Source organism: Melopsittacus undulatus, chromosome 5, assembly GCF_012275295.1.
Source record: "Melopsittacus undulatus isolate bMelUnd1 chromosome 5, bMelUnd1.mat.Z, whole genome shotgun sequence".
In the NCBI taxonomy this organism is placed as follows: Eukaryota; Metazoa; Chordata; class Aves; order Psittaciformes; family Psittaculidae; genus Melopsittacus; species Melopsittacus undulatus.
Window position 1 is genome coordinate 35,232,158 of NC_047531.1, and position 12,677 is coordinate 35,244,834.

At 44.2% G+C, this 12,677-nt stretch overlaps 1 protein-coding gene across 2 annotated transcripts in view; it reads left to right on the forward strand.

Moving 5' to 3' along the window:
- Positions 1-4,935: 4,935 nt before the first annotated feature.
- Positions 4,936-12,677, forward strand: part of LOC101874736 (protein FAM107B) — a 59,855-nt gene continuing 52,113 nt past the window's right edge. The window contains exons 1-2 of one of the 2 annotated variants that reach the window (XM_031043948.2): positions 4,937-5,078; positions 6,901-7,024. The gene's annotated coding sequence lies outside the window, so the exon portion shown is untranslated. Of the gene's footprint in view, positions 5,079-6,900; positions 7,025-12,677 lie in introns of both variants that reach the window. The other variant, XM_005143342.4, reaches the window with a different exon arrangement.

Sequence of the window (12,677 nt, forward strand, 5' to 3'; positions counted from 1 at the left end):
CCATAAGGATGTATCATGCTGGATAATTAAACTTCTGAGTGCCAGCGTGGAGTGTAGTCTGTATTTAACACTGCTCTTTGTGATTCGATCCAGAACCATTTCCTTTCACTGTATGCTCAGAGGAGGAGGAAACAAAGGTGGCATCCTGATCTTCATTATTAATGCACAGGAAAACTTGGAGGAAATCCCTTTTATGCCCCTGGCTTTGTGTAAAGAAAACTCTGCAAACTCAGAAGTCATATTGTTCAGTTCCTATATATATTTATACATCTACGTGCACAGCAGATGTTTCTCCAGATACTTAATTAATGTTTTGGCAGAAAGATGATATGGAAAAACCTTCATAACAATCTGCATTCCAGTTGATTTGCTTTGATTAAATTAAAGATCTAGAAAACAAACCCCAGAACATTTGAAGTGGCTACATGAGAATAAAGAGAACCACATTCTGCTATGATGTAAGTCAGTGCTTCTCCATGTTATGTGAAACAAAAATACAGGCAGCACTCATTTCTCCTTTATTGGCAACTGGGCAGCATTTTGCCACTTTGGGTAGAGGAATTACACACAGCTAAAGAATTTCTGAGGAAGGCATCTAGCTGAAGCTTGTCAGGCTGCTGCCTCGTATAACCAACAGAAGCACTTCCAGAAGCAATTAATCCAGTTCTAATCCAGACACCTAAGGTAGGAGGCATGATCCCTCTGGAGATACCTCCCTCTCCCCAGCCTACATGACCTGCTTAGAGGAGACGTCTGCTTTCAGACAGCTGAAATTAAGCAAGGGGAATCCCACAGCAGCTGACTCTGTACTCCACTTTCACAGAATCACAGAATCCCAAGGGTTGGAAGGGACCTCGAAAGATCATCTAGTCCAACCCCCCTGCAAGAGCAGGGTAACCTAAAATACATCACACAGGAACTTGTCCAGGCAGGCCTTGAATATCTCCAATGTAGGAGACTCCACAACCTCCCTGGGCAACCTGTTCCAGTGCTCTGTCACTCTCACAGTAAAGAAGTTCTTCCTGATGTTAACGTGGAACCTCCTATGCTCCAGTTTACACCCATTGCCCCTTGTCCTATCACTAGATATCACTGAAAAAAGCCTAGCTCCATCATCCTGACACCCACCCTTTACATATTTGTAAACACTGATGAGGTTACTCCTCAGTCTCCTCCAAGCTAAAGAGACCCAGCTCCCTCAGCCTCTCCTCATAAGGGAGGTGTTCCACTCCCTTCATCATCTTTGTGGCTCTGCGCTGGACTCTTTCAAGCAATTCCCTGTCCTTGAACTGAGGGGCCCAGAACTGGATGCAATATTCCAGATGCGGCCTCACCAAGGCAGAGTAGAGGGGGAGGAGAACCTCTCTTGCCCTACTAACCACACCCCTTCTAATGCACCCTAGGATGCCATTTGCCTTCCTGGCCACAAGAGCACATTGCTGGCTCATGGTCATCCTCCACAGTAAAATTGCCACTATTATTATTATTATTTAAAGTTATATTATGGTAATACTCAAAGGCCAGGTATGGTGGAGTAAAATGCAATTCCCTACTCCACAAAGAGGACAACTCAAGTAATTAAAGGATGATTTTGCTTTTAACTCTGTAGTTTGACTGAAAAGAATTACAAACACTGACCTGCAATTAAAATACATTATACTTGATTCATAAAATACCAAAATGCCAAAGTATGTACTACATATGTCCCATGACACTTATACAACCAAATGACTATATAGTTTTGGCTATAATGTAAACAAAAAAGGCATTTATCTTGTTAAGTGTTTCCAGTGCATAATTCTGCCTGAGAGTTGTTCTAAAGTGTTGATTCATTTTTTGGATTCCAATACACTGCTTTTCATTTAACATAAAAAGGTAATGTTTTACATTTATATAGTACTTTTAATCTAGAAAGATCCCTGAAGCCTTCTTAAGTGTTTTCTGGAGTTTTAGTACCCAGAGTGCTGGAGGAAGGTGGCTTGTCATGAGTAAAATGCAGTTGTGATCAAATTTCTTTGTTGCATGAACCAAACACTGTAATTTTCATGTGGCCAAGAGGTATGAGGCGCATATGATATTAAAGAAGGAATGGGAATATCAAGAACTTGAGTGGCTCATAGATGGGAGACAATACTGACTCCCCATCACACCTCATATGAGACAGTGGTCAAATGGGTTCCTCACTTTTGGGCTGAAGCTGTGCTGGACCGATTGTCTCCCCAGTGAGGGAATTGTGGGAGCTCCTGCATCAAAACCAGACAACCTGAGGAGACAAGCTATCCCTTAAATTACCTGTGGGATGTTTGACTCAGACCTATCATTTAAACACTGTCTTTTATGAGGCACTGAGTGAGGACTATGTAACAAGCAGGTTGAACTCAGCCATTGCTGGTCCTCAGGTGTGTTCTTGGTGAGCCTTTTCAACTTTCTGCCTCTTCCAAACCTTTTTCTTCATTACTTGTGTCCAGCAATAGTTTTCAAATCTGTATACAGCCACAGTAGCTCAGAGGCTGCACAGCTTCGCAGTAATTTCATGGAGCACAAGTTAATAGTATGCATGGGAGGGACTTTGCTACATCTGCATCTGGTATGGCCAACCACATAACCACACACTCAAACTGAATGTAAAACTGGAACAAAGCAGCTATCACCATGAAAAATGCCTGTGCTCCTTTGACAAGCTGTGGCAAGACACCCAGAGATTTTTGATAGCTTTAGTGAAGTTTTACATTCCATTTAAAGGTGTGGATGTGCAGGATCTGGTGGAGAGATGGTACATATCACAGCAAAATAGCTGTCTGAGCTGAGAAAAGGTTGGGAAACACTGGTGTGACGTGTCAGATTGCAGAGCAGGGGCAACTGCCTGTGCAGTGTCTAAGGGGGCAGAGATAAAAACATGATGAGGACTACAGAGCATCTTTAGAATATAAATGGTTAATGCTTACATACAGAAATGATATGGAGAGGTTGTAAGGTCAAGAATGCAAAAGATAGGGAAATTCAGCACTCCAGCTGGCCCTGCAGCTCATTTTCTTTCTTTGCTGTTTGCAGTTCCCTGGTCATACATCATTCCTCCCTCCCATGCTTCAGATGGAGCACTGCTCACAGAGCAGGGAACTATTCAATGTTGATACTCTCTCATTCACCTAAGCACATCATTTTACTGCATTTAATAAAAAAATCAATTTTTATGAAGTTTTGTTCCATACAGTATCCATGGGCTCCACAATACAGAACAACTATATCTCACAACACTCCTGTGAAGGAAGGGGCACCTAGGGAATGAGGCTGCCCATAACCAGCGCTGACACTGCGAACATGGACAACACAAATGGATGTCCACCTTGGCATACCACAAGTGACTTTTTGAGGAGCATTTAGCATTTTATAACATTTTGTTTGTTCACAGAGAGCTATGATTGATGATGACACTGTTTGGCAAGACTCAGATTGAACCAGAACTGACAGTGGCCACCCATGCTCTGGATTTCATCTATTTCTTAGGTTTCACCTTTTTCCTCCCTAGTGAAAGAACAGCTGCACACAAAGACCTGAACAGTCTTTTAGTACAAACCAGCTCTACAGATTTCGGCCCTTGTCATGAGTAAAATGCAGTTGTGACCAAATAACATGGTCACAGAAAACATATTTTTCCAGACCCACTCTGCCCCCTTACCATGCTGGGGCAGGGGGTTATTTAGGACAGATTCAGTGAAAACAGCACCACTTGCTGAGCACTTAGTATCCTTCCTGCATGTGCTTCTTGGGGCTGGGGGTTTTGGGAAGGGAAGGATCTGTCTTTGCAGCCCAAGTGATGTTAGATACTCAGCTCCTCAAGTTACTGAGCTTAAATCAGTCTGAAGCTTTCCATCCCTGGGATGACTCAAGTTGCTGCTGTCACTTTGCTGTGATTTGAGTCATCTGCTCTGAAGAATAACAACATAATCCTAGTGATAAGTATACAGAAGAAATAAGAGAATGGGTTGGGTTAGAAAGGACCTTCAGATCGTGCAGTTCCAACCCGCCTGCCGTGGGTGGGGATAGTTTCCATTAGACCAGGTAAATCAATTCAATCCAAGTATGTACATCAATGTAGAAATACATACTTCATCCCCAAAGGTCTTTCTTTGGGTTCATTCCCAAAGCCTGTGCACATCATGTTGGGTCTCAGGCTCTCCATCATGTCTCTATCCTGTAGTACTACAAACAGATTCGGGGCATATTGAGGCATGTTTTGGCTGTCTGACTGTGATTTCTTGTCCTTTACTTGGGATGGGTCCACTTGCAGAGTGGAAACCTGAATTTCTACAGGTTGACTGCTGGAAACACCCACAGGGAGAGTGCTCCAGACCATTGAAAGGGAGAGGAAACCACTCGGAGAAAGATAAATGAAGGCACAGCTGGGGGATTCCTGTCCCATGAAGAGGGCAGTGGCTTTTACAGGTGAGGGGCCAGCAGCATTTGAGAAGCACCTGTGGGCACACTATCTCAGAGCAGCTTCCAGTGTCTGAAGGGAGCTACAAGGATGCTGGAGAGGGATTCTTCATCAGGGACTGTAGTGATAGGACAGGGGGTAATGGGTTCAAACTGAAACAAGAAGTTTAGATATAAGGCAGAAGCTCTTCCCTGTGAGGGTGCTGAGGCGCTGGCACAGGGTGCCCAGAGAAGCTGTGGCTGCCCCATTCCTGGCAGTGTTCAAGGCCAGGTTGGACACAGGGGCTTGGAGCAACCTGCTCTAGTGGAAGGTGTCCCTGCCTGTGGCAGGGGTTGGAACTGGATGATCTTAAGGTCCTTTCCACCCAAACCGTTCAGTGCTTCTATGATCCCCACACATCCCCTCAGCCCCAGCGCGGATCTCTCCACGCCTGACAACAAAGGAGGCGGTCGGCGGTGACTCAGCGGCGGGCCCGCCCCTGGCCCGCCCCGCCGCTCCCCTCAGGCGAGGCCGGGCCGGCTCCGCGCCGGCGGACACTCAGTCAGTCAGTGACCGAGTGGGCAGCGCAGGCTCGATCTTCTCCTGCTCTTGCCTCGGGGTCCCCCTGCCCTCGTCCCCCCCACGGGAGAGCCGCCCCGGCGAGGTAGGTTTTGTGTCTCCTCACACAAAGGCGCTGCGCTGGCGGGGTGGGACGGGACAGCCGCGGGGTGGGGAGGGAAGGCGGCTCCCGGTGAGCGTCCGGGTGGTGGCGGTGGGGGTGTCCCATCGCCGTACCCCCTCCTCACGCTGTGGGGTGCTGCGGGAGGGGACACGGCGGCACCCCCGGGCTGTGGGGGTCCGGGGGAGAGCCCCGGCTCTGAGCCTTCATTCGTGAAGGGAAACCCTGCGAGTTAGTAGTGGCTTTGTAAGAGCAATAATGAAGGGGGGAGCGAAGTAGAAGGGAGTCCTGGAGGGTGCGGGGCACCGAGCATCTTGCCGGGTCCGCCGAAGCCCGCTCTCCCCCCGGTTGGCTGGGACTGAGGAGCCGGCTGGGTCTTTCTGCTTCCCCGAGGGGACACTTACATGTTCTCTGGCGACTTTTGGGGTTGGAGCCGGGGTGTGTGGTGTTGAATGGGAAGAAGAGGTGGAAAACAAAATAAGAAATAGATATATTCTGTTTCCTATACGTCCTGCTTTGTAGAATGAGGGTTCAGAGCAGCCGAACTTCTGATGCACACAGTGGATGTTGACTTACGAATCTTTAGAAGCAGCAAACACTGGGAGTGTGGTGAGCAGTTGCGCTGTCCCCCTGTGCTTCCATCCTTTTCAGTGCAGGTCTGTCAGAGTTTCCCTTCAGGCAGTCCAAATGTCCAGGTTTTCCTGTGTGTTGGGTTGGAAAGCGTTGCGTCTGGCCAGGGTAACTGCATGGATAAATGTATTTAGGGGGTTCATAAGGGGAAGGGATGCAGTGCAGGAGCTCTGTGTATCAAAGCTACTTGTTTGCTTCTTCCGCTGCATTTCTTTTCATAGCTTAATGAGTTCTGGCATGTATCAATACTGTGCGAATGCAGAGTATGGCCGTGGCTGGCATCAGAGCGGAGTCTGGTCCTGTTAAGTTCAGGGCATGTTTGTAGCAAACTCAAGAACAAGGCAGGACCATGTGAACTTTCTGGGTTTTGTTGAAAATTCTGCATAGTCAAACAAAAAGGCAGCAAAATGAGGAGAAGATGCTTCTGTGTGAGCTGTGTGCAGCTTGTGGTGGGAGTACTGTTGAATAACATGCTGGCAGCGTTGCTGTTTTGCATTGTGGTACATATATGTGTGTGCGCTAAATCCTGTGGCACCAGTGAGGATATTTAACTTTGGCTTGGCTCAGATGTAGGAGAATGGAAGAACGTTGTTAAAAATGGCAATAATTGCTTGGGGATCTTGTAGGTAATTTGAGAGGCTTTTAAACTGTCTTTAATCTCCCTGTGTTGTGAACAGAACACTGGGAATCTTACTTTATTGATGGTTGTTTTCGTAGCAATATATGGACAGAGAGTACGTACTATGTGATATCTGGCTGCTTATTGTCAGCGATATTTGCTCAGGGACAATAAACAATTGTTTCCTGGGCTTTATTAAAAAGAAACACAAAATCCCTGTATCTCCTAAAACAAAGCCTTTATTGTCTTGAAGCAACTGTGGGCCAATTTCATGCTTGGTGTAGTTCCACTGATGTCCGTGGAGTTTTGCCAGGGATCATTTTGGCAGGTGAAGTGTCACTTCTGTTTTTCAGAGTCCAAAATGCTCAAGAGTAATGCTGCTACTTTGCCTCCAGCATTAAAGTATTGTTAACTAAAATGGTATGCTGATGCTTCCCAAAAGGAGGAGGTAGAGGTGGGAGAGTCATCTCATTTAGGTCCTAAATACTTCCTCCCTTCCTTTTTCCTTTCTGCTTCAGATCTCACACCCCTTAATTCACTCTCTTCTTCTTTTTTCAGTCTTAGCACATTTTTTATCTCTTCAAAATTAAGAAGTTTCTCTGAACTACAGCTCACCCTTGAGCATTTAAAGGTTTCGAGGATTGTTGTACTGAACTCTACACCATCCCTGCACAACAGTTAGGTAAGTGAGGAGCTGTGTGGCAGCTGCAGTCGGGAGATCTTTCTTGCACATGCTTCTTTACAAGCTGACTGATGTGGTGGCTCTGGTCAGTGCATTTGCTGAAGTGGCAGATTGTCTGTCTGACAGTCATACTGTGGAACAGTCAGGCTTGAGAGAGACAGTCGCTGGGCTGGGGGTGGGGAGTCACTCAGTTTTTACGTTTTGCTGTATTCCGGATGCTAAGAAACAGCTCTTTTTGACAACCCCCTTCATAACATTGGTAAGGATGGGAAAATCACATAAAATAGGAGCAGAATTAAAAATGGGGAAAGAGGTAATACTCTTGTTTACTGTGAGAACAGGAATGGAACTGTTTAACCAGTAATTTTCTTCAAGAGAACTTTGGCTATATCAAAGTTTCAAAAAGCAAGATTTTCTTGAATAAAACTGTTATCTTTGGAGGCAGTTATCAGTGTTACATACACATGGCCAACTCTAAGGCTGTTCTGGCACTGTGGTAGCTTTAAAGAGAGCAAGTTTCACTGCTCAGCTTTGCAGTGTTTCTGCTGAGACATTTTTGTCTCTGACATCTTTGTGCTGTACGACTTTGACTCTATCTGCATTTCATAAGTGCACAAAAAGATCATGTTAGACACAACTGACAGCTGATACCCTTCTGATGCTTTTGGAAAAAGCAAGTATCAAAGAGAAAGACACATGCAACTCTGAATGGGAAAAAATGTGCTTAATGCTTCTTTAATTCAGTGATTAGTCTAAGGTTTGTTCTGGTTTGGCCAGACCTTAAGTGCTCTTGAATATCAGTGGCAGTGTGGTTTGCTGCTTAACACGATGTTGCAAAGAACCTGCAACTCTTCTGTATTTACTTAAAGAGTATGTAAATTGAGGTTTTGATGTTTGCATCAAACAGTGGAAGGATCCAGCTGTGGAAAGGGAATTGGTCACTTGCTAACCTGAACACAGAGCTGCAAATTTGACAGGAGAAATGTTTTTTAGGAGGAAGTTAAATTATCTGTCCAGGATTGCACTTCTCAGTGGTATTTCCTCTTTCCACATCTTGCATGTTCTTGTCAGGTTTATGTCTGTGTGTGCTTCATTCATACTAATCCTCTCAACACTGTGCGGAAGTGGGAAGGTGTTGCATCTTCCCACTGCGAGGAAAACCCCTTTTTTTTGCAGGTGGGGAATAAAACCACCAGAAGGTAAATGGTCGTCCATGACTACCCAGTGGTACAAGAACATGAACTTGTGTTTCCTGAAGTAGTGGCCAGTGTTGAAATGAGAGAATTTCGCCCTGCATGGAGTAGGAGAAGAGGCACAGTCCAAATGGCAGGGTTTTGCGATAAGTGCATAGAAAAACATTCAGCGTACACAGGAGAGAAAAAAGAGCAAGGGATGTTTTTCTTCTCCTTTCTACATCTACCTTTAAACAGTGGGTGCTGTTTTACACATGGGTTTCTGTCTGGATCTCTGGGAGGTCCTTTATCTGGCTCCTTGTACAGTTGTGTACAACCAGGTGCCAGCAGAAGGGAAGAGAAGGCTTTGCAGAGCCAGGAGGGTCCTGGCAGGACTAGGACTGCCTTTGTGTGACCTCTGCAGCTGCGTGAGATAATTTGAGTGCAGATCTTCACCCTGAGAGGCCGTGCTCGTACTTCTGGGTCTCTTATTTCTGATGGGCGCACCCACAGAACTGCTGTTGTTGCTTGGCTCCTCTTCCACTTCAGGGCGTGGGTGCAAAGGACTGTGTGTGGCAACTCTCTTGCTGTAATCCCTGGATTACAGGGATTATGTGAGCAGGGAGCCCTGCGAGAAAAAGAAGGATGTGGTTTTTTCTTCCCCTTTCTAACTCATAAACTCCAGAGGATGCCTCCCACCTTTGTGTTTTATCACACTGAGAAAACTGAAGTTTGCAGTAACGTTTTTCCTTACAGCACTGTTTGGTGGTTGACTGTTAGAGTTGCAAAGTCTGCCAGTTTCAACTTCAGTTTCAAAACAGCAGCCTACTTTCTGTGAGCAGGCCAATGCTGCAAGTCTTGTGCAGTGAAGGGTAGGAAACTCGCAGGTGAGACTCGAGCAGCATTCCCAAGTTGTGTCTGTGAAAGAATAAGGCACAAAGATTTTTGGGTCAGTTACGTGCAGTGCTGTGTCCATTGAGCTGTATTATGTTTTAAAAGAACATTTGGAATCAGTAGTTGCTATAACTGACAGGTCTATAGCTGAAAGGGCAGGCTTTGTGGTGATTTGGTGCAGTTCGCTATCTATTATAGATCTAAGCCTGGCTTGGAGTTAATTGAGTCTTCAGCAGGTCATCAGCTTGTTTTAGATGGAACAAGGGTCCTAATTTCATGATGAGTGCAATAACCTTTGCCTTATTTAACTTTATTCTAGAAGCAAGCCTCCTGGATTTGCTTACCTTTGTAAAGTTTCTCTAGCCATGTGAAGCCAGAAGGTTGCCTTTTGTGCAATTACGTGGCACTCTCCAAAGAGAGGAACAGCACAGTCATTTAGAAACAGTCTGATGAGATCAGTTTATTTTCACATTTATACTGTAGTCTCAGGCAGTGTGTGTCTGCAGGATGAACTGCAAAGCCTCTCTTCTGTCCTCTTGCAAATCTCAACTCCTTACACTTGCTGGCCCTCTTTATGAGCTGCATTAGAATCCTGTAGAGAAGTATTTTTACAGTGATGAATCATGAAACGTGCTCTCTCTGTGAGGGATGCTTTCATGTCCTGGACAGTAACCTTGCTGCTTGTTGTGGTGAGATGGGTCTTATTTTTTCCTTTGTACCCACAGATTATTGACCATTCCAGTAAACTGGAGAGCCAAAACCCACAAATGCTTTGGAGGAGAAACTGCCCTCATGTTTGACTTTGGTTGATGCAGTCCCCCTGCTTTGCGGTATAATATATTTAAGGGAAGCAAAACTGAGTCATGAGACTGCTTGTTATTGTCTAGAGGAAAACTACATTAAACTGCTCTTGCTTACTTGAATATTAAGAGTTCTCTTGTCTGTCTTGGAAGGACATTCAGTTCTCCATGCTTGTGCCCACTGGTGCTAAGCAAACTCACCCAGTGGTGTCTGCTCTGAATGGGAGCCAAATACTGGCTATCAAAGGTATCTCAATAGCAATGGCATTCAGTGGGTCTTCTGGTGCGTTGGTGAGAGAAGGATGATGATGGGAAATAATAGAACAGTTCTTTTCACTCCTTGCCTGTACAATGAATGGGCATTTGTAAGACCTCATGTATATACACAGGCTTTTGTTCTGGTTGTAGTAATAAAACAGAGTTCACAGCTCTGAGTAGTCAAGAAGATGTGACAAGAAGTGGGTCGAAACCATTCATGTGTGCATAACTGCACTCTTCTTAATCTAGGCCAATGCCTGTGCTGGTTGCTTCTAAGCAAGCTGAAAATATTTCAGGGGAGCTGAAGTTCATGCTGTCAGATGGGTGAAGTGCACCTCTAGATGAGCAGAGCACTTAAGGATGGGGTTGGTATGGATGGTCTTGCGTTGCTTTGCATGTTAATATGAGCATAGAGCAAAAGCTTTACAGTTTAGTACCTCTGAAGAGCAAGGAGTTTAGTTTGAGCCAAAGGAAATTTTCTTCTTCCTGGAAGGATGAGTTGCTGAGCAGCCCTTCAAATATGTGCAAATATGTTTAAATACTCTCCCCTCTTTTGAAGTTCTTCACCCAGTTCATTTAAAAGCTACACCAGCATCACTGACCAGACTGATCTCTGACTCTTCATTTTGAACTGTCCCCCCAGAATTGTCTGCTGTAAAATGTCACAATAAAAGTGATGTCAGTTGCAGAAACTTTCTAGCAAGAAGTACGGGTCTAAGTAAGTCCTGTTTGCATTGAAAATGAGATTCACTGTGTAAAATTGTGCTTCTCCTCCCTGTAATGTTTTTGACTGAAGCTGGTAAATGGATTACATTTCGCTACTGGAACATGTTGTCTTGGATCTGTTAATCCTATTATTTACCTTGAAACAGGTAACAAGGTTGAGGAGATGACTTCTTAGTGCTTCTAAAGAGAAAAAGTAGGTCTTAACTAGCTGGAAAGTATAAATATCCCTAAAGGGCAGCATGAGCAGGTTAAGAACTTCAAAAGAAGGGAGAGTATTTAAACACTGCTGCACTTCTTTGATGCTGTAGCAGTGGGCCATATAAGTACCAAAGTAGCTAACTTTTCTGCTCAACTTGTAATTTAGTTATCTGGTCTTTTCCTAATCCACTGCTATGATTTCCTATGGCAAAGTAGTTCTTCCTTTCCTTGAGGCTGTCACGGTGTTGCTTGCATGGGATGACTACTGGCAGCATTTGTCAGGAAAAAGCTGAGGTTGTGGTTGCCTCAGTCTGTGATGTACTTAGCTTTGCACCCAGAAGGATGCCCAGGTTTTCTAATGCTCTGCTAATGAAGGTCTTGGTGTCTGCCATACAAAATCCTTAATTGCTGAAGAATTCCAGTACCCGCTTTCAGTAAAACTTTTCTAGAGCCTCCTTTTCCTTTTCTTTTTTTCTCCCTCAGAATTAGGTGAGAAAAAAGAGACTGTAGCTGCTCAAGCACAATCCTGTCACCTGTTTTATATTCCTGTGTTTTTTCTGTATTGATAGAAGGCTTTGTTTTAATGCTTAAATCTTTTGCTTGCCATCATCTGGTAGCATACAGAGGGAGGGCTGCATTTATAATGCCTGTTCTGTGCACTGGAAGGCAAGAGTTTAGAATTAACTTTAAGGCAGAGGAGTGTGTGCTTTCAAAGAGCTTGTTCCTTCCAATGTTGACCAAAACTGAATTAATGAAGAGTCCTATGAAACTACTGGGCATAGCATGCGTTGATAATACAGTGCTTTGTTAAATGTCCACTCTAAAGGACCATTTCAACATGTTCCTCCTATTTTAGTATTAGATCTTAATATCTTTATTGCAAGTAACATCACGACTAGTAGAATTAAGTATTTAATTTTGAGCCAGTGGTAAGTTATGTTCCTTTTTTTATCTTTAATGCTGAAGAATCCCCAGCTCATTCCCTGTTTGATGATTCACAAGACTTGACATCTTTATTTTATCTCTAGAGTCACACTTTGTTTTGGGGTATTTTTTTTCTAAGAGAAAGCTGGTTAACTGACAGCTGAAATAGTCACAGATGTAGTTAATTTGCTTTCTAAATGCAGATGTTTAGAGTGCTGTGAAATGAGGCAAAGACTGGATTTCTTGAGTGACATGGTCTAGTGTGACGTGTCCTTGCTGTCCCTTCCAGGGGGTTGGAACTGGATGATCTTAAGGTCCTTTCCAACTGTAACTATTCTATGATTCTATGATTGAGAAAGCAGCAGATTACACATACTAGTCAAGAAAACATAGAATATCAGAAGTAGCTCACTGCTGTAAAAGCAATGAAATAAGGAGCTCTAATTCCTCCTGGGTATTTTCCCCAGAAAAGGGACTGGGCAAAAAGCTCTAAAATACAGCCATTAAGTTTCTTAAGGTTAAATGTATTTGTAATAATTTGTCTTTTCATATGTATTTTCAAACTGCCATACTTAAGATGCTGTGAACTCAGCTTAGGATATCATGCTTTGCTAAATGGGAGGTTTTAGAAGTGTACTGTAGGAAACAGTGTCCCTCAGGAATGAAAGGATATGAATGCTC